This window comes from Colletes gigas, unplaced genomic scaffold (assembly GCF_013123115.1).
Source record: "Colletes gigas isolate AHSC1104 unplaced genomic scaffold, ASM1312311v1 Colletes_gigas_Sc00105, whole genome shotgun sequence".
Classification (NCBI taxonomy): Eukaryota; Metazoa; Arthropoda; class Insecta; order Hymenoptera; family Colletidae; genus Colletes; species Colletes gigas.
Window position 1 is genome coordinate 9,898 of NW_025106731.1, and position 22,370 is coordinate 32,267.

Genomic DNA, 22,370 nt, shown 5'->3' on the forward strand with positions numbered 1-22,370 from the left:
AATAGATCCCACGCTAATAATTTCCCCGTGGCATCCTCTCACGGGATCCCGACAACGTCGTTTCCCAGACGATTTCTGTTTCGTCTGTAGAGACGTCCGCCAACGGAACCGGACGCCAGTCAAACACGCGTCCAGCAGCGATTTGTCTTCGCGAATGGTGTGAGCTCAGCTACGACTATAGGCCGTTAATTTATTAATATCGCGGTGATTAATTCACGATACAGTAACGCATTAATGACTGCAACTTTCACGCGAAGACTGTTGTCTGCCGATGAAGGCTTCCTAACTGTTCTTCGACTCGAAAATTTTAGATCCACTATCTTATAAATATCCAAATATTAGCTTCACATATTTTCATCATTGAGCAAACATATAAATATAAATTTGTGTCGTTGTAAATATTCAACGAGAGTATCATGAATTTATGGGAATTGATATTTCCTGATGCAGTCATTAATGCGAAATAAAAATTGTTTGATAAATTTGACGAGATTGACAACGATTTGTCTGATGAAAATACTTTCCACTAACTTGTCACATTAGATTCCTTTTCTATACGACTTTTGATAAGAACCTAGAGCTATTAATTAGATTATTTATGTAACGATTTTATTCCTCGTAATAAGGAAGGAATGCATACAAGTTTAAGTATATGAAACATGATATAATGCAAGTGTATGTAGAGAAAGCAAGGTGAAAAGTCGAGGTTCAGCGAATCGCTGTAATGCAATTTAACTCTAATTTGACGATTAATAAAAACTTTCGAATTACAGCCATAAATCATAGTTATAGCCTCGTCGGTATTTCAGCATTCACGTAGACAATTTCTTAGGCCGTACATACAGTCGAAGCAGACTTCCTGCTTTACGGAAAAGCACCTATTCGCATCAATGAGCTATAACAATGAGAGCCAAACTTTGGCTTCTGTAAATTCTTTCTGCCGATTTATACATACTTATAAAGTTTATCAAATAGATATATTACTCTGAAGAATATACACATATATTATTATGATCTAACCAAAATATTGATGATTTTGAAATTCCTCTAAACATTCTCATCTAGAAGAAAGCAAATTAAATTAAAAAGTGTTTCCCCTAAAACTCTTCAACTTTGTCTAATAATATTTTTTATACATTTTGCGTGTCTCATCCTGGATCTAACGAATACAATTCTAGAATATTTTTGATACGCGATATATGGCTCCAATCACGAGGTTTGGCCACCACTGAGTTGTAAAACGTTTTGTATGTTTCTAAACGTACTGTGACATAGTAACGTCGATTTATGGTTATCAGCGTGGGTACCCGACGCGGATTGCTTTACCGGAACGCATGTGTAGTTGTTTCTTGCCGGTTGCTCGCGCAAGTAGCTTCGTATAATTACCGTGTTTGCGTTCCAATCTGATATAACTGAAGTATTAATACTTGCCTTTAAGTAATGATAGGGCTTTCTATATAATATTGTATAAAAATTATAATATTTACCAGTAGCATTTTCTATCATGAATAATTGCAACTATTCCAAATTTCTTTTTCTTTTCATTTTATTCGGAATGCGTCCTTTTTTATGGCGACACAACGATTTGCACGGTCAATTGATGCATCAAATGACTGCACCATGTCCTTTTGTGGAATGCTTTTAAGGATATTCGTTATGGTCTTTTGGATGTCTGGAATGTTGTCATAACGTTTTCCTATCACGGTTCTTTCGCTTTGTTTCAGTCGTACTAAATACACTGCGTCTCATCGCCGATAGTAATTAATTTCAGGAAGTTTGGTTCCGTTTGAATAATTTTAATGAGATCTTTGCAACGATCACACAGCAGTTTTCGCCATGGATAATGATTATGAATAATGATTATGAATATGAAATTACCCTATTTTAATGTAGAAAATTTGTTTTCACCGTGTGTGTGGCCTTAAAGCGAATTATATTTGGAATGTTCGACATACGTATGTATATTGCTGTAGTAAGATTCGTCGATCTCCCATGGCCGATGTTGTTCATTCGGGCAGCAATCGTTAATTCTCGCGTCTGTCCGTAATTTGTAAGTGTCATCAAAATAAACGGTAACTTATTTCGAAACTGTCGGTTGCGTCGAATCCAGTAAAAACCGAAAGAGGTACGAACGTCGCCTGATCATCGCGGATCCGGTATACAAACTCGTTTCATGGGAAGTAATCGCTTAGATTTGACGATAAGCGACGATTAATTAAAATCGCCTACAAATGTAAATGTTGGTTTGGAAACGGAAAACGAGAGAATTATTGGCTGGTTTCCATCAACTGTCGAGGTTGTTTTGATTCATTATGCGTTAATGTCCTATTTACGGAACGTTTAAAAAACAATTTCTTACGTACGTTAAAATTTAGTTGAAAATCACATGATTTTTATAGCTAATAAACCAGTTCTAAGGAAGTAACATTCAGTATTTAATGGGTAACGTTATCCGTAATGTGCTTCATTATCGTATTTATATGTTCGTAAACACTATTACTGTCAGGGAGAAGACGCTGGAACAAGCAGAATGAATATAATAATGTGTTAATAATTGTCGCTGGCTCGAGATAGAATCGCGAATGGTGACGAGTTCTCTAAATACGACGAGAATGAAAAACAATGAGATGAAGTGATATATAGACAAACAGTGAGAACACTGACAGCGAGTGAGATACAATTAAGTGGTGGGGATAACTACGAGGGACAGCTAACGAGGCAGAAACTGCGTCAATTAGCGAGACATTAGAGTACTTCTGTTTGAATAACCTACAATTAATCAGATGTTCTGCTGCATATTGTATTGAAACATGATAATATTAAAGTTTGTTAAAACAGTTAATCTTATGCAGAAACTATATATTGATACTGTAGTTATTATATAATTAATAAACATTTAACCTCGCACGTAATATGTACAGCAAAGAAAATGGTAATTATGAAACTTGATACGTTGTACCCAGCGCCGTTAAAATGTCTCATTAGTATTCCTGCGATAACATTATAGAGTGGTCAGGATAATTAAAGAAGTACCTCTACAAATGACTTCATTACTCGCAAGGAAATAATCAAAAGAGGAAACGTGTGTTTTCAAAACAAGTCAGCCCAAATGCTGACTCTTACTGATAAATGGAGCTGATAAAAAAATACTTCGTCTCATGTATAACTGGACATTCGTTTACGGGATTAATGAAGTTAAAGGTCAAAATATCAAGGATCTTATATCGTCAGAATATTAATAAATCTCTACGAATTAAGTAAGAAAATAATACCTTGATTAAACTGTGGGATTGAAGTACATAAAAGAAACTATGTCAGTATAAATCGATCACAAATATGTGTCACTAACGTGAAGTTAAATTCACAGACTGAAAACGTGAAGGATATAGATCGTCGAGAAATCTGAGAGTGTATAGCAGCAATTGGCATTAAAGCCTTGATAAAAAAGAACTATGATAGGCCATTAGCCCCTTCCGGTGTCCGAACCATGTCATACTAAGTAATACTCTAACTAACGTGGTAATGTTCGACCGCGTTTCTCTATTTTAAGGTGTTTTTTTTTTTTGTTATTTTTAGTGCTTTACCATTCTTAGAAACCAATTTACTTTTACTCCGAAGAGGAAGTTCGTAAAATATTTCAATTATCAACGACTTAAATCTAGTTTAGAGTAAGTTTTCACATGGAATAACAAATTTTTGAAAGCATTTAAAAGCAATTCCGTTGGCAGTAACGCGTTGATGAAAGAAATTAATAGGCCATTAATCCCTTCCGGTAGACGAACGGTCTCATCTGCAGTGATACTCTAAACAAGTTCATAATTTTCCACCACGTGTTTCTAATGCGTTTTATTGTTAATTTTAATACTTCTCCATTTTTAGATATTAATTTCCTCATTATTTCTCAGTGTACACGATACAATCGGGAAGGGGGTGATTCTAGAAAGTAAGTCGAAAATGTGGAATAACATTTTTGCATAGAATGCTTCGTTTTTGACATAAATGAATTTCAAACTTTGCCAGACACGCGTGTTATTGAAAACGACTTGCCTGGAGCGTCTGTCCATCACATACTATTTCTACTTATGTCGACGTTCATCTTCTACTCCATTCCACGCGTTTATATGGAATATAAAATACATTTTAAAGAATTTTATTCATAGTCCACTTTACGTTAACGCCCAAATACTTGGTATTTAATTAAATTAAAAGAAATAAAAGAAGTAACAAAGGAAACCTTCAATAACTGTCCTATTAAACCCTTCCGGTGAACGAACCGTGTCATCCCAAGTAATACTTGAACCAACGGTGACCTTCGGTCTATGAGTCTGGCCGCAAACTGTTGCCTCCGTGCCGTTTCCGAAGAATTTATTGCTCGGCAAATCGAAGAGGATACGGAGAACGAACGAGCGTGCCGTAGCACGAGCAGAGAGATTCGTGCGAGCCGTAACCGATCGCGTAATTGACTTTTCGATCCATTCACCGCGATCGAGATCGGTTATGTTAACATTAACGGTTAATGTGACCCAGTGATCGCCGTTGCCGTGCGGAGGATGGCCGCCGCGACGATGAGCAATTATCGCGTGCGGTATGTCCATCTCGCGTACCGATCGTCTCGGACGAAGGCTGCGAGTGGCAGCCGCGTATTACGCGTGCTGCACGCGCGGCGACGTGCATTCGACCGTGTGAATACGCTCGCGGTGCACGTTTGCGTGTGAGACCGTACACGCATCCAGATAACAGCAACCTGAATGGAAAGTTCATCTACATACATGCTACTCCTCGACCAAACCTGAGACAAACCGCCCAATTTTTCTGTCTTCAAACGTTCGGTGAATTCTGTCTAACAAGAACGTGCCTGGCACATTTTCGAAACTAATCATCGTATTATAATGTAATTAATTTTACGTACTCTACACACTTTGTGCTAATATGCTTCGATGATGATGTGTATTTTTCAAAATTGCCTCGCGTCTCCCGGACGCAGAGACGAATGTCAATAGTAATATTTTGAACTTAGGATGCAAACACTTTTTAATGACACTTTTTACAACTTTTCTGTATGTTAAGTAGTAGGAGAAAGGAGCTGTGTTAGTCGCCGAAATTTTTGGGCGCGATCCTGACAGCTCTAGTTTTTTTTTTCTGCCGGTAGCGAAGAATCTTTTATCTTGCTGTCCGAGCCAGTTTTGCACATTGGTTTTTACTTTTTCGTCGCTGCGAAACTTGATTCCACGTAATGACGTCTTCGCCAAGACCAAACAAAAAGAAATCCGATGGGGCGAGATAAGTGGCGTAGCTTGAGTTCGTGCCGCCCGAGGCGGTCCTCGGGTTTGCCTCCTCCCCCGGAACACAATACACATAAAACATTCTTAAACAAAAAGATGGAAGGACGTATAAGGAAAGTGAAAAAGCTAAGTTACCGTGTTTGCTTTCGTAGCGAAAAAATTATCTACAACTTTGGCCAAGTCAATTTTCTCGTACTTCCGTTAGCTAAATCTTCGATGGCGCGTTCAGAGTTCACTTCCTCCGTCGATTCTATAGCCAGTGTGGCAAAATTTCTCGAACGAAAGGTACTCGTAGCAAATCTTAGATAATTCTTTGCCAATTTTAATTTAAAAAAATTTTTATCACGATACTTCGAACCAAATGCTGAAAATTATGATTTTGAATAAACTGCAAAAGTTTGAGGGACCTTTTCTATAGCAAATAGAATGGTAATCGCGGGGAATTCAAGACTGAAGAAAGTAAGAGTACTGAAACGATTGGAGCACATTACTGCTGGCACAGTGAGCTACCGATCGCTGGGATTCGCTTCGCGAAAAACGTTAACTTTAATACTTTAGAAAAGAAGATGTTTTACGTAAATTTAAAAAAGATCGAAAAGGAAGAAACGGAAATTAAATAATCACATTTGCATGTTCCAGTAAAAGTCATGAAAAATCGGACAAAATGTATCGTTATAAATTTATGATTTTTTTGGGAAACTGAAAACCAGTTATTTCGAGTGGTTCGGTGGATTTCACTGCATCGAGGAGCGACAGTTAACCGAATCCGTTACAGCTACACCGTGAACTGTTCTCGCGGATCGCGTGGCTCTCGAGGACCGCGCAGCGTCCCCTATTAATCGGCAGAAATCAATTTGATCCACGGGAGAGATCGCCGACATGTGCGCGACGAAGTAGGTTCATGGTGGCAAGGATATGCGATTAAGGTTGTATCATAATGCGTGCGATGTAGGCTACGTTTCTGGTATACAGGATGGAAAGCATCCACGTATCTGGAACGCGTTAATGCGACAAGTGGGGCCCGGACTATTCGAATAATTTGATACTCGAATATCTTATAGGTTTTCGAATACTATGAATAAATAACGTTTGTCCCGTTATCGGGAAAATTCTTTTAACAAGCGTAACACACTTATTTATAGACGTCTACCTTGCAGAACCATCTGTATTTTGTTTACTTGCACGTATATGAATATCAGCGTACGTTAATTTTCTGGTTCTTCCATCGTGTGATAGAAAATATCATTTATCCCGTTATCGGAAACGTTTCTTAACAAGCGTAACATATTTATTTATGAACGTGTAGAATACCTAGCAGAATCATCCCTATGAATTTGTTGTGTTTGACATAAGAATTTTAGGTACTATTACAATACGAAATTACGTAACATTTGGTTTATGTTATGTTTGGTACCACGCTACCGATGGTCGAAACGGACATATGGGATTCGTTTTCATGAAATAGTTTGGAACAATCGTTACTTTTGATTTCTGGTTTCGAAGCTGTGACTCTATTCAATTGCACGGGACACCCTGTATACCTGTGTTCAATTTTCCACCAGCGCTAGTCTACTTTTTTTTCTTCTACCGATACCTACGAAAGACCAGGCCGTGGACTCGATGCGGCCGCGACCAGCGCGGGCAAAATCTATTGAAATTTAGAATGGCACGGTCCAAGGAACACTAAGAGCAAGCAGCTCGGCGTGTCGAGCCCCCAATCGTTCACCGCAAAACCGACAGCTGTCGCGAACCGTCATTATCCTCGTTCGGCCTAGCCACGGAAACCTACAGCAGCAACGAAACTGGGTTAACGCTAACGCGCCACGGTCGCTCCGTTTCCGCGCGAGGTATAGCGGAATCTTCTGATCCTCTGCGTCTTCGTTAGAAATTAATGAGAATCCTCGCCTGGCGCGGAGTGCGTCCGGTAACGAGCGCAAATCGTATACGCGTAACGACACGTACACGATTCGTATCGTTATATACACGCGCGCAAGGGTGTTTGACAGCCGAGAACTGTTTGGCTAGGTGCTCATTCAGCTCACGGTGACACGACACAGACTGTCATTTTTCAACCCTGCAACTTCCAAGGGAGGAGTTCGTTGCACCCACGGGTCGAAAAATGTTAAAACAAGAGGATCGGGACAAACGCTCTGGGGCCCGGATAATATTAAAACGAGGATTCTTGTACCTTTAGAATCATTAATTGGCATTCTTGTCACAAATGTCGATCGAATGTTTGAATGAAGCCACTTTGGAAGAGAAGCGTTTCGTTATAAGATTTCAGATGTTCGAGGGTGTTGAGTCTGCTGAGATTCACAGCAGATTATTTATACAATAGAATAGAACTTGATCTAGGTCCTCTTGGAAGTGTTCGGGTACTTCTCTGTCACAGGTAAAGATTGTTATTGTCGTATAAGAAATGGTTCTTACGAATGTATCTCAAAACTAAGTAGCTTAAAAAAATGTTGATTTTTCTAAGAACCGTGGTAAAGTCTTGAGTCAGGAACGTTGATGATCGGTGTTCCTTCCGTTCCAGTGTCGTTGTCGTAGATTTAAAAAAAAAAAATTTTTTTTTTCGAGTCTTTTATTGCGAACGATGGCGTTACCCTGCGTCGCCCTGCGCTCGATGTGCGCCAAGCTTTTCAGTGTGCCGGTTGCGAGCGCGGACAGCGTGTCAAATGAACGTAATGCCGCGGTGGTTAATGGATAATGGCACGAATCTACGGCGATACCGGTTTTCATGTACGGGAGCCCGTGATCGCGCGCGGGCGCACGATCGCCACCGTCCCTCTGTACACGATACGAGGTCGTGTGTGTGTAACTCCGCTCCGATTACGGTCCCGACCAGTATTTGCGATGCTCGATGCGTAAAGTATTATAGGCTGCACACCACCGCCACTGTCACCGGACCAGAATGCGATAACGTTCTCGATATATGCGCTATACGGGCCACGGGAATCGGCGACCGATGCTCGATACTGCCGTTTTACACCGCGGACCGCTCACACGCTGCGGGAAAATCCGAAAACCGTGAAATCTGCGAAATCTGTCGGTTGCGGTTCAACGTTATCGCCGGAGGGACGATACGAGGGTTCTGGTTCTTTTGGGGACGGTCGAAGGAATCGCCAGCAAAGAGGAAACCTCGGTAAAAGTTCGCGAATTTTAGGGTAATGTATCTACAAGTTGTATGGTAATATTTGGTGTGCCCTTCAGCGAAGCATCGGATACACGAATTCAAACAAGTTTATACGAACACCCTGTTTGGCTTTGATATCATTTCTTCATCAGTTTTAGCCTATTATTGTTATAAAATAAAAATAATATGACATCTCGAGTCAAGAGAACGCGTACAGTTTTTATTTAGGAAAATTATTAATTGGTAGAACGTCTGACCCTGTACGAGTTGAATCTCCTTGGAGAATCTGTCTTTCTGGCTATAACTTTGGTACTTAATTTTAGTTTCAGAAGGTAATTGAGCAGATCCGTATCTACTTCTACATGAAAATAAATCTTTACATAATATGTAAATTCATGCATCAGTAAAGTTTTCTGCAACTCTTTACTTGTTTACCTTAACACGATTGCTGCTATGTTGGCAGGATACGGGTAACATGTAAGCTCCACAGGGGGCCGCATCATCCGAACAGGAATTATGCTTATATTTTAATATATTACAAATTCTATTAGTCTACATTTTTGTCAGAGTGAGATAGGGTTAACAAAATAATGAGAATTCATCAAGGAAAAAATTTATTCAGCTTTTAAAAACCTGATTTTTAAACCATAAATATATCTACTTTCGGAGCCTCTGCCGTTACATTAATTAAAAATAATTAATGTTTTAATGAAGAAAAATGATTTCCTGTCTACTATAGTATTACGTGGCAGCTGAGGATGTGCGTAAAGTGAGAATAAAAATAGATTTTATATTTTAGAGTTTAATGTACTGTATATGTATTATTTGAAATTATAAGTAAAAGTTGAAAATGATGCAGAATAAAATGAAGAAATAAACGATGTTTTATTTTGGTTTATTTGAGGAAGCACAAACTGCATCGTTCTGTCACAAACTTCTTTATTTAATATTTGGATAATGATTTTCGAATAATGACGTTCGACGAGAATGCGGAAGTGTTTGTAAAATACATATATGCTATACGGGTCGCGGAAATCGGCGCCCGATGCTTGATATTACCGTTTTGCACCGCGGAGCGATCGTTGCTACTGGAAAATTCGAAAACCGTGAAATCTGCGGGATCTGTCGGTTGCGGTTCAACATTAAACGGGGAATGGTTTGGCTCTTCTGGTTACGATCATGTTGGTGTCTACTGTGTGTTGCCACTAAAGAGTGTAATATATTTCAGTAATGAAAAGGATAATGTATAGAGTGGTTAACGAAATCGAGGCGAGTTTTGAAATGTTGTATTCGATAAGCCATAGAAAAAAATTGAAATGAGGTTCATTTTTTAAATACGTGCAACGATGAATTTGAAAAATATAAATAAATCAGCTGAAACAGTCGAACGTATATTTACAGAGTGTCGAAAATACGAAGAAGAAAGAAGAAAATTCAACTAACAAAAAATAGCAAACAGCAACCTAATAACATTAAATTATGCAATAAAACTATGAATACTAAAGTACTATTGTAGGTAAGTTGAAAACCCGTAGATTGGATGAACGTCATACATTTATAATTTTGGACACAATGACCTCATAATTGGAAATCTATTGTCAGAGATTAAATTTCTTTTTCAATAGATCTTTACCTTCGCGTTGATTGAACGCGTAAAATGCCATTGTTGCAAGTTGTAATAAACTTTAATGTATTCTCATTGTATACTAAAGGTTACTTATGCATACATACTGCAGGGAGAAAAAGAATCGAGCGATAGGACTACTGAACCGAGATTCGATCCCGGATTTCACACGGCAACTAATTATCCAGTCTCTGGACGAATCCATTCGCTCTATAGAATACAAATTAAATTTGTACCAGTAATGCACTGTTTTATAATTACTTCTGACTGGACCGTGTGCACGCTCGATTATTCCAGTCGATCGAAAATACTCAAGATTCTTGATCCGATTTGAGTTGTTCAAATTTTCTCTCTCATCGAAGTATTCAAACAATTGGACTTTTATCATACTTATTGAATTATACGAATAGACTGAATTTGTTTGAATAAGTGTTTAAGTACTCGGTTTAACATTTCCCCCGAGTACTCTGGTAGGTCTTGTCGCGGCGTCGCGTGAGAAGTAATGAACGATGAAAGTGTCGAAATTACAATTATGCCACCGATTTCTCACTCTTACGGTGTTCGCATTTGCATGCACGAGGATGTCAAATATTACTTGCAAATTGAAACGGCGGGCATTAGTATTCGTAAGCGAGCCGCTTGGCATCCGTGTCGAAATTTACGAAACATGAGTACTAAGTACAGGTAACATTCCTGCAACACAGTTAATTTGTACCGTACGAAACAAAACCATATTGTACGAGTTCATAGTTACATGCGTGTACAAACGTAGAAATTATTACTATTTCATTCATCTTTCTATAAAAGTTTATTTGACCAAAAGTACTTCTCATTCGTTTACAGATATAGTTTCCTCTTGTCCACGTTCTATTCTCTAAATAAATTGTACAAAATTTGAACATTTTATACGAAAGGTTCCAGCTGTTCCAAACTTTCAAACTTCTTGCTTTGCAGTTTACTCGTTAGCTAATGTTTTGAATAAAAATAAAATTCTTTCATTTCGAGAGCCGGCGATCCCCATCGACGCTTTGCCCCCTAGGAAATCACAGAGTTTGAGAAACACTGGTATATAATACTATTCGCGGAACGCAACCGGACGTTATTTTTTTACCTTTTGTAGCCGTCTAGACAAATAGGCAAAGTCGCAATATGTCTGTATTAATTCACAAGGAAATTACACCGGCAAACGAATGCAAAGTTATGTCGGGCGCGATTCCAATGCCGCGGCCAGGCGGTTGAATGCCCCCGTACAACGTACGGATTAGTGCTTGGTACTAACGTAATCGTATGCCTGGTGAATATTTCATGAAGCGCGGAAAAAAGAGATGACACCTGTTCGAAAACCGTTAGCGTACTCCTTTTGCCCGCCAACGACGGGGCGGCGATGGCAAACGGACGTTCGGCGACTTATTTCGATGCAAATTTTTAAAAGAATGCTCTTTGGGAAGCGGTTGCGCGCCCCGTCTCGTAACATTGTGCCATTCGCATACCAAACGCGTAAAAAAGTCATTTGCGAAAAGTATCTTCCTTATCAACAAAATCTGATAATTAATCGAACGCGTAGACTATCGAGCAAGATTAACTTTTTATAATATATTGAAATTTCATTCATATTTTTTTAAATTTTTCTAAAAATTTCGACCAATAAATTGGCGGCAAATGTGTCTAATTATTGAACTACGAATTTAACGCGCCTATGACGCATACTAATATGGACAATATATGCAAAACGTATACCAAATGTATTTCATTACTTAATATAGTAATATTAATATATCACTTTGAATTAGTGAATATACTCTGTATACGTTTACTATATGTTACTCGTATTTGCATGTTTCATAAATGCATCAAATTCGCTAACGATAACCGATCATTTAAATTACAAATATTTTAATACGGTAGTGTAAAATGGCAAATGTTGGTATAACTGAAAAATGATCGATAAAATGCTTTTGATTCTTGTGAAATAATTGACAAATTATGGCACTCTGACGAAAATGAAATTGATATGTTTACATCATACTCTTGATAGAACTAGACAAAGATATCCTCGAGTATTCAAAGTGCTGGACGATACCTTCTTCCTAATCAGTTTACGTGAGTTATTGGGCAGTCGGCGAGGATCCAACGCGCGTTGTTTAAGTGCTATCGATGATTTACGATTTTAGAGAAAAGCAAAGTCGCCGCGGGTCGACGAACTCGACCATACTTTGAAGCTGAACACGATTTACAAGCGAAGTCCTTTCAGTTATGGCTATATTTTATACACAGCTTCTGTCACGAATTTTCAACCCATCCTGGACCGGTTGGGTGCGTTTGTTCATGGTATAGTTCAGTAGTACATAATCATCGTGTACGTTAGCAGTAACTGTTTATTCATACAGCTAACAAAATTGGACATCTCTTTCGCCTTTCTCTTTTTTATTTTTCATTAAATGCTAATATTCGCGACGCGTTTCGAACGACGAATTTCGTGAAACGTTCGGCGTATGCTTTAAACGTAGGACATCGATTCCTGTTTTGAGATAAAACAGCGAACCGGTATTCAAATCGCGTGAGATACTTTTAGTCGGAATTCGCAAGTTAATCGTATTCGAAGTGCTGTTTTAACCAAATTGGATAGCAGAACAAATTAATCGACGCCACGCGTTCCACGAGATTGCAAACAGACGGCAAAGATGTGACTTTACAATTTATCCGTAAGCATCTACCACCATTTGTAACCTAACGCATACCCTTTCCATTTTTACTGTTATCTGAGTCTTCTTTTCTAGAACAATTTTATTTCTAACCTGTCCTTATCTTCATTTACAACATCGTAATCAAACGCAGTCTATACTGAAATGTTTTATATCGAAATTTGCAAAATAACGTCGACAATTTGTCAGATATGCGAGCACTTTAATATAACATATTTCAGTAGAGATTTACAGACTGTGTTTTATCAGTATGGTTGTTTAGATAAATGCAAGACAGTTCTTCTAAGATTAATTTTTTCAATAAAGGAAGGTCATGTAAAAAAATTTCATTTTATATTTTCGATTTGTTTTTGCACAACAAATCTCTTTGCTGGGACGCTCTGTACGTAGTGGGCGACGAATGTATTAAAATGTTGTATTCAGTATGGCTTCCATGGGTGTCCTCGGAGAAAGCCTCTCCCGAATGGGTTCACGATGCTACGGAATCAATGACACGGCGAATCTCCGAAACGAATTCTTGAGCGGCTGCAGGTGTACCTCAGGTGTATGGAGTTCTTTTGCTCGCGCGTACATACTGATGCTCGCGTGTATATTCGGTGCTGGGACCACGTACCGAGCGTACCTGAATCGGTCGCCCTAGTCGGGCTCCTTTGCAGGACCGCATAATAGGTCGGTAGCTGGGCTTACACCGTGAAACGTGTCGAACGGAAACGAACTCGCTGACATCGCGTAGAATTCGATCGTTCACGGGTCGTTACAGTCGAGTCGATTATTACCGTTCGATTCGTACAGCTCAACAAGTTCAACAAGACCCCTGAAGGAGTAACTTAAGCGTGGATCGAGTAATGGAGGGTGCAAACGTACGACGAATCTACAGCCTAGACGATTGGTTTTTAACTGGCTTTTTACGACGGACTAATATTCTTAAATATTAGTTAAATCAATGTTTTCTAAGAGGTGATTTAGTTGATGTTCTCCAACCTAAATGGTTAAGTTGCCGGGTTCATTTTGGCTAAATCGACTCTGCTCCATGTTGGGACCCCTGGGGCACGGTACAGAATGCGAAATAATGGGTGGCAAGTGAGTAATGTGTGAAGTGATTTGGAAGTGTTGTTGCAAATCAAACTCGATCAAAATTTAAAGAAGACAGAAGGGTGAAATCCTTGAGAGGTCTGATAGTTTCGGGTTATGGTCCCTGACAGTTAGATAGAGCCACAGGGTGGATTCGTAGATCAGTAAAGACAAGGTTCGGTCAAGTACATGTAAGCTCGATACATTTTCGAAGTTGATCCCTTTGATAATGGAAAATCCTACTACAAAATTTCGTCGAAATTTTCGATTTAGTTTTGCATAAAGAATCACCCCCTTTTCTCGATAATGGTGGGTCACTCGAAAAAGTTTCAATTTATTTTTGCATAAAGAGTCATACCCTTCTCGGTTTTACTACGAAGCAATCTGTATACTATGAATATCAATTTCTATGATCGAATTTTAGCGGCACAGATGGTATAGGAACGGTTCGTGTGCTTCGAGGTAAAATGAATGATATTATAAAGTTTCATACATAAAGAAAATCTTGAGGACGTTTTCATAATGCGAGTAAGGGGTAAGACGCTAAATTGACCAACTTTAATAATATTTTCAAGTTTAATATTAACCCTCGCCCAGCAGACTCCGGGACCATTAGAACCCATGCCGAATAGTTCAGTATCGTGATGTGTTGTCTTTTAATAAATAACGAATATATTAATTCCCTGTCGGAGTACGGAATAATACAATTCAGATTTGCATCTAAAATGAACCCGTTACGACGGTCCACCCCGAGGGTTAATTTTCTACAATTTTTCACATTCAACGCCATTTTTTAAACGGTTGTCATTGCTCGGGCTTGAAACTAAAAAGGTGTTCGCTTTCAGCGTGCGAAAAAATACGGGGAAAAAGAGTGAATTGGTCCGTGGTAGCGAAGTAGTCGTTACGTGACAGAAAGATGGGGGTTTGCCCACTCGCCTATTGGCGGGATTCCGTCAACGCGTAACACGTCACGCGATCCCCCGTTTCCGATGTTTGGTCGTTGGAGCACCTCGCCGGTCGAATCGAGTCCCTGAATGACAGCGGCAAACGATACCAGCGTCGAGACGGGAGGAACAGAGCAACGGTTAAGCGTTCGTCGGACCGCTAACCGGAATGCGCGTGCTAACTCTTCAGCGTCTCGGGGCCCCGCGAGGCAGTTGGGTGCTCCACTCAGCTTCGACGAGGAACAAGAGACAGAGAGGCAGGCCCAATAGCGAGCAAGACGGAGGAGAAGAGAGCGGAAAAGAGGCCCGCGGGAACGGAGACCCTGCGTTCGCGATCGAGGGAGACGGCGAACGAGAGAGAGAGACGCGACGAGGGGGTTTGCCACGGAGGGAAGGAGAGACAGTTTCGAAGCACGTGGAGATTCGAGGCACATTGCGCCCAGAACAGCGGCACGAAAATTTGGTGAGGCCTCCTTGCTTGCCGACCGACCACATTCCCTCCCCACCCGATTTCCTCGTACGAGAACCTTATCCGCTTGGCTGTTTCGCCGTGGTCCGCTCTATCCGCGCGCGCGTTTACATCGACAGCCCGGATCATCGGCCCGGTTTGCATTAACTGTCGCGACCGGGCAGTCTGGCTTCAATGGGAAGCTCGTTGAGCGATAACGGACGGCCCACGATGGGATATTCTTCAGGGGCACCTGATCAAAGATCTTGGAAAGGGTTTTCATTGATGCCTCGTCTCCTCGTGCTCGGTTAACCGAGATTTAACGCTTTAACGCTAGCTTGTTTCGGGCAACGTTCGATCCTCCCAACGATTTTTCGCTCGGCGATTGCTTCAGCGTGGATATCAACGTTCGCACGAGGGGTTGTAGCTACCAACAACTTCTTACAATGTTCTGGGACCAATAAATTTTTATGAATGTTCTTAATATTGTCTTGTATCATGTAGTTTTTAATGTTATTCGGTGCTTCGCTGTAGGAGAAAGAAGCATTTCAGAAATCTTTGATCTTCGTCCAAGCAGGTTACAGTCAGCGAAAATAGGATAGGTTTACTAGGTTTTATTATACTTTCCGTTACTTAACACAATGGAATCATTCAACTTCGTATTCATGGGTAATTTCAAGGCGTAGTCACGATATAGCATGACAGGAATAATTTACTGTTACTTTTTATGGCGTAAAAGTTTTATTACAGTAGTATAATGGTATGATAAAAAAATACGTTCGCTCGATAATAATTAATTGAAACATTGATATTAAGTGTCATTTTTTTATTTCAACAAATGCTCGTACCAGACTATAATTTCGTTTCAGATTGGATTCGGATGCTATTATGTCGAGTAACGTAAAGTACAATAAAACCTAGCGAATCTATTCGGTGGTCTAGATCTTTAATACAAATAAATGCTTTCTGTAATGGATCTCTGTTGTTTTTCTGTTATATCGTTTTAATTACTATAACGTACTCCAAAGGAATAAGTTTCTAATCGGTATAGAAATAAGTTCGACTTATTTTTTGCAACAATAAATGTCGTCTCTCCAGTAAATCCGGTTTCTTATCACGACAATTTCATCTACAATTACGTATTTGCTTAAGATCATTTGACAAAGTATATACCGCATAATTATTGTGTTTGCTATAACTTTTAAAGTGACGGTTATCAAGGAATTCGAGATAACTTGAATACCTTCGCACAATATTATTTTAATTAATAAGAATCTTAATATATAATGCAATTAAATTATTGTATGAATACATTTATTCAGCAATAGATAGAATAGGGTTCCGATACTATACTATCGATTTTTTAAGTAATACTTCATATTATCTCATCTTCTTAGGATAATTTTCACGCTAGAAAGTTAGTCTAGTTACCCTTATTTTTAAGTAGGGTAATGCATCGAGTATGAAAAACTATAGTCTATACTACCAATTCTTTTTAAGCGTATAAATGTGATTAGCAACACGGTTTTATGTCCGACAAATCTACAATTTCTGACCTAAATTTTCTCTAACTTTTTCACTTCCTCTACAGAGAGTAATTCACAAGTAGATACTATTTTTACTGATTTTAAGAAAGCATTCGATACGGTGGTTCACGTAATTTTAATATGAGAGTAGAATAATAAGGGAACTTGCTATTATAATCAAAGTGTTATTATTATTTGACAAATACTAAATTTAAAATCTTAATCATTCCCTATAAATTCTATAGATCCATTCCTAGGATCGTTTCTCTTCAATATCTTCGTAAACGTATATGTAGATGACCTGAATGTACATATGTGGATATTAAATCTCGATTAGAATCATAAATTACAATCCAATCTTTCTGTATTTAAGAAGTAGTTTATCGAAAATAAAATGGGATCAAATTCTTCTAGATATCATGTTACTAGGTCGCTTACGTAGTTTTTCATTTACTATATACGTACAAAACTTGACAATTTTACGTTAACAATTGATAAAGATGCGTAATAGAGGCCACAGACGTAACGATTTATATGTCCTTTTACTTACTTATAGACGTCCTGCCGTCTAATAAATCTAGCCAAAGAGTAATACGTTTCGTCATAAGACGAAATACTTACGCATCGACTCTTCAGTTTCAAAGCTGAAATCTTACATAAATTCTTTTCGATTGGTTGCTAAACAGCTTCATACGATCGAATCTGCCATTCAACGAATAAGTAATGCCGACAGAGTTTACGGCAGCTCCGTACTATCAACCAATACGACTGTACGACAGGTTATACAGCAACGTTAGACATTTAACAAGTATCGTTCGAACGGTCATAGAAATTATGGTACGATAAATCGTTACATAAAACTCTTTATAAAATAGATCGTTATGTCTATGGCCCCTATAAAAGTCGTTTCCTCAACTTTCGAATATGAAAAGACGTGGAAATGACTGCGTCAATAGCACCTACCTCGTGAAAACGAACGGACGTGGCAGTATGTGATCCACCGTTAAAACGTTAATAGGAATTTTTCTATATTACTGGTTCCTTCTTATTCGCTCATCGCTATTACAATCTCTTACCTGCTAGCGTCCCACTACTTTTTTTCTCTAAACACGCACCTAAGACTTCTATCGTGAACCATCCCTTTCTTTTTTTAACCTAACGTTCTATTATAATAGACATCTGTTCGTGAATCGGCAACTTCTACATTCGTACCATTAAACTTAACAAGTTCACTGTCCGGGCCTCGAGCGATGGTTCCATTCGCACGTCCAGAGAAGCGATAAAATTCTCATAGCATAAACTGCCTTCTTTTTTAAACACTATAGCTACGTTTTCTACTTTAACGAGATCTTTCATAATATATACAAGGGCGATATTTTTGTATATTTGAAATTATTTAATAATCGAAGCGAATTCGTTCTATAAATTGCATTGTAATATTGTATAAATAAATGAAATAGAAGAACTGTGCAGAGTAAAAATAATACAGGGACCAAAATACATCTATCGTATGACGAAAATCTTCTGGATGTTTCAGTATCTTTTTATTTCAGTAGCGTGACGATGAGCATGGACATGATCCATATACAGGACATAGGACGTCTGACACGAGGACACTACAGCTGTCTCGCCGCAGATTTTCATAATATTTGAAGGGGTGTATATTTCGTTCCAATGGGTATTTTTTGTTTATAAACAAAATAAAGAAGGTCTCGGAGATTGAAACTCAGGATCAAAATTTGCAATTGTTTACAAAAATATTCTTCGAAATATTATTGAAAATGATATTATTCGACTTTCTACGTTCATCCTTCCAAATCTTCGATGGAACAGCTGTAGGTTCTCTTCGTGAGTCAAAACCGCTATGGCCCGTATATAGGGCGTGGACAGTAAATGTGTTAATAGTGATGCAGCTGAACATAGCCTTGAATACCACTCTGTAAATTTATTTTCGTCTCTATGGTGTAATAAAGGCGTTATTAGTATTGCTATTCCCAGTAACGATTCCCTTCGTTCTTCTTTTCTGGAGATCTAGGCGCAAAGGTCGGAAATCGGTGCAACTGTCTATTGACGGCACATCGATACGTTACGGTTGTTTGGCGTAACTATAATTTAGCTCAGAGCGAAAAACGAGAGTAAACCAGTTACGGATAACGAGCACCCTGGCGCAAGAATAAGGCTCACCTAGCGATCGCGGAGTGCGTGCGGAGTCGCCACGTGTTAGCTGCAGCTTAGCGGCTCCTCGTGCCGCATCCCGGCAGCCGCTTTATCGCCTTATCAGCTCCGCCTTCCTTCCTTTCGCGGTTTCAACCCCTGGGGATGGTTCTTCCTTGGTTCTCGCCTCTCGTTGCGTTCGTCGGACCGTTGCAAACCCACCGATCGACAGAACACCGTTTGTCAGTGGTTTCGTTGCTCGCGTTCCCGCGTCCTATCGTTTCCTGCTTGGGGTCACTTAACACAATTCACCGACGACCAGGCTACTCTCGGCGTTTTACATCGGCGCGATCGCGATCATCGCGCGATATCGACCGGCACACCGTTCGGTGATCGTAATTATTCGCGCGACCAGCTCGATGGGATATCACTGAGCGTCGATCAAGATCGATTTCTTGACGGAAAGAGACTCCGCGAAGGAGCAATCGCTGTCTGCGAATCGTTCGCGTCCGGGGAATAGATAGAGCGGTAGGATGGAGCCGAGACTCGAGAACTCCCGTTTGATCGTGGCCGGTGGAACCGAGTATCGATAACGGCAGTGGTACCAGTAACGACGAATAGTATCTGTCAAAAGGTTCCGCGAGGTTGGTCAATTTGTCCTTTCCTTCGCTGCCACTACTTCTATCTCTCTGTCTCGTTCTCTCTCTCTCTTTCTGTCTCTCTCTCTGTTTCTCTCTCTCCCTCTGTCTCTTCACGAAAGAATGAGCAACCACACTGGTTTACTGTTCCGTTCGCGACGAAGATGTTCTGCGGACTGATAACCTGCCGTCTACTTACCTCCGGCGAACGCCCCTAACGCGCCGAACTCCCTGGCACGACAGGTGCTCCGAAGGAGGAGTGGGAATAAGAGGATGGTTTCGCGGAGGGGACAGGGATAACCTACTCGCAGCAGCGGCGGCGGCGGCGGCGGTGGCGGCCGTTGCCGGTGTGTACGCATTGCGAGAGAGAGAATGTGAGAAAGAGGGAAGGAGGGGAGAGGGAGAGGAAAGGTTGAGAGAGAGAGTGATGGGAAGGAGGGCGAGACAGAGTGAGCTGAACGACGACGGCGGCGGCGGCAGGCTGTGCAACCAGCACCGAGCAGACCGAAGAGAAGAGGGCAACGACACCGCATCGCGGGTCGGTGGGCTTCGACACATTTACCGAAAACTACATCGCCACCACCGCCGCCGTCGCCGTCGCCGCCGCTCGGATTCTCCGAATCTCTCGATAATTGATCGATCGCGACACCCGAGCAACCACTACGCGATCCACGTACCCCTTCGAGCGGACCGTCATTCTCATTTGTACGATGAACCTAGTTTCTCTGTCTCGAGCACGGAAACGGGAATCTTTAGACGTCGACTATCCGAACCCACCACCCCTTCGAGCAACCCGAGACGGTGGATCGGTAACGGCGGAAGTAGGAGGCTAGAGGAGGAATTGGGGTATCAAGATTGTTATTATTTAGGGGGACGTCGGGTGGTCATTCTCGATCGTTGGCCTCATCGGGGCCCGGCCATTTCGTAGCCGGGCCGCGTTTTCCACCTCCCATCCTCCTCATCTTTGCCACTATCGTGCCACCTCATCCTCTACCTCCTCCGTCTTTACCCTCCCCTTCTTTCTCCTCTTCGTCTTCTCCCGTAGTCTTATACGTACATGCTTCACCCTTTTTCTTCCTCTCGTCCGTGCCTTTCCTCTTCCTTCGACTAGGGCAGCTCCGGGAAGACCGATATCTCGAGAACGATCTGCGATGTGGCCCTTTCCATGTTGCGTTCCACGCTCGAGAAGTCGCGATTACTATTTGCGAGGGCAATATCGTTCACGATCAAACATCGTCGATCGGATCGTCATCCCTGACGTTCAGCGGGTGCTATCGGTCATTCGTTATTTTACTATCTGATTGACAATGATTCCTGTCCCGCAGGCTTTTTCTCCCTCGCGTTCGCTGCCCTAGCTTCCGCCGGCCAAGTTTCATCTTCCTTCATTTTTCTTCCGCGCGATATCGGTCTTCCTTTTCAGCTATCGATATCTGTCGTGCCGCTCTCGTCCTTTCTCATTCTTCCAATTGTGGCATTCCTCATTCTTCGTGCATCGTATTCCGGGTTTGTTCGACATCTGAATGACGTTCGCCATCGATCATTCTTCTTCTCCCCTGATTTCCGCGTAGCTCGCCTAACTGTTCACCGTGACACATTCCGACGGTGTGTGCGTGCATGCGTGCGCGTGTGCGTGCGCACGAGTGCGTACGCGAGTTCGCAAAAATTCTCGAAAGTTAATATGAAATTTAATTCGAATTATTAATTCCGTGGCCCGATAAATATTTATAAGCGCGCTCGGATAGGACAACCAGTGCGCTCACCCTTAGCCAGTGAGCATCAGCCGCAACTCCCGAGGACGAGGCTCGAGCGTGCGCGCTGATGGGCGAGTACGGGCAGCGGCGTACGGTTCGACGAAAAAAGAAACATTTTCCGTTTTCAAGATCGCGCTAAAAACCCGATGCAGTCTCTAGCGCGCGTTCTGAGAAGGATCGGGGTCGCGGGACCGTCGGCACAAGCGTTCCTGTACGCGAGAAGATGCGACGCGAGGCGGGGCAGAGCGCGATGGGCGATCCGATCCGATCCGAGGCGAGGCCAGGCGAGACAAGACGAGACGAGGATCAACCGAGGCGTCGTCGTCGTGCGCTTAACTGCCCTAAAAGGCAGTTCTTCTCTCTTTGCTACCTAGTCACCGTTGTCTCCAGGAGTACGATGCCTATGGCGAGGTGTCCTGAACGCGCGCCGCGTGATCGCGCACCTTCGATCCGCTACCAACGCCTCGAATTTCCCTCGATCTCCACTGTACAGCCTTCCGTTTCCCTCCATTTTTTTTATTATTTTCCAACGTAAGTGTAATAATCTATTTGTTGCCCCGTCAAATATCGCCGATACAACGTCGAACAAGAGTAGAATTTATTGGACTATCCGGAGCAGTGGTGGCCAAACCTTGTCACGATAGGAGCCTCGTATCGTTTATCAGAAATACTTGACAGCATTGGAATGGCATTTTATATACATAATTAAGATACTACAGCACAGGGTTTCTCAAACCTTGCCTCTCTGCTGATTCGCTTCTATAAATGACCGTTTTTGAAAAAAATGTATATGTTTCAATAGTTTTTATTCAATTTTATACTTATCTGTTTTTAACTTAAACTTTTATATTGGGCACGTTAAAAAGGAGACATTTTAAAATTTATTTAGGATTATTTAATAACAATAAATTTGTTATTGAATAATAAGGAAATGCATTTTAACGAGTAACCTACGTAGTAAGAATTTAATGTGGATAAATACAATGCTCGTCGTTCGAAGCGACTACTCGTAACTAATAATTTCGTTCTATTATAAAATATCTATCAAAAGTTTAATTTGAATTTGAGAAACACTGCTGTAAACAACGGTCACC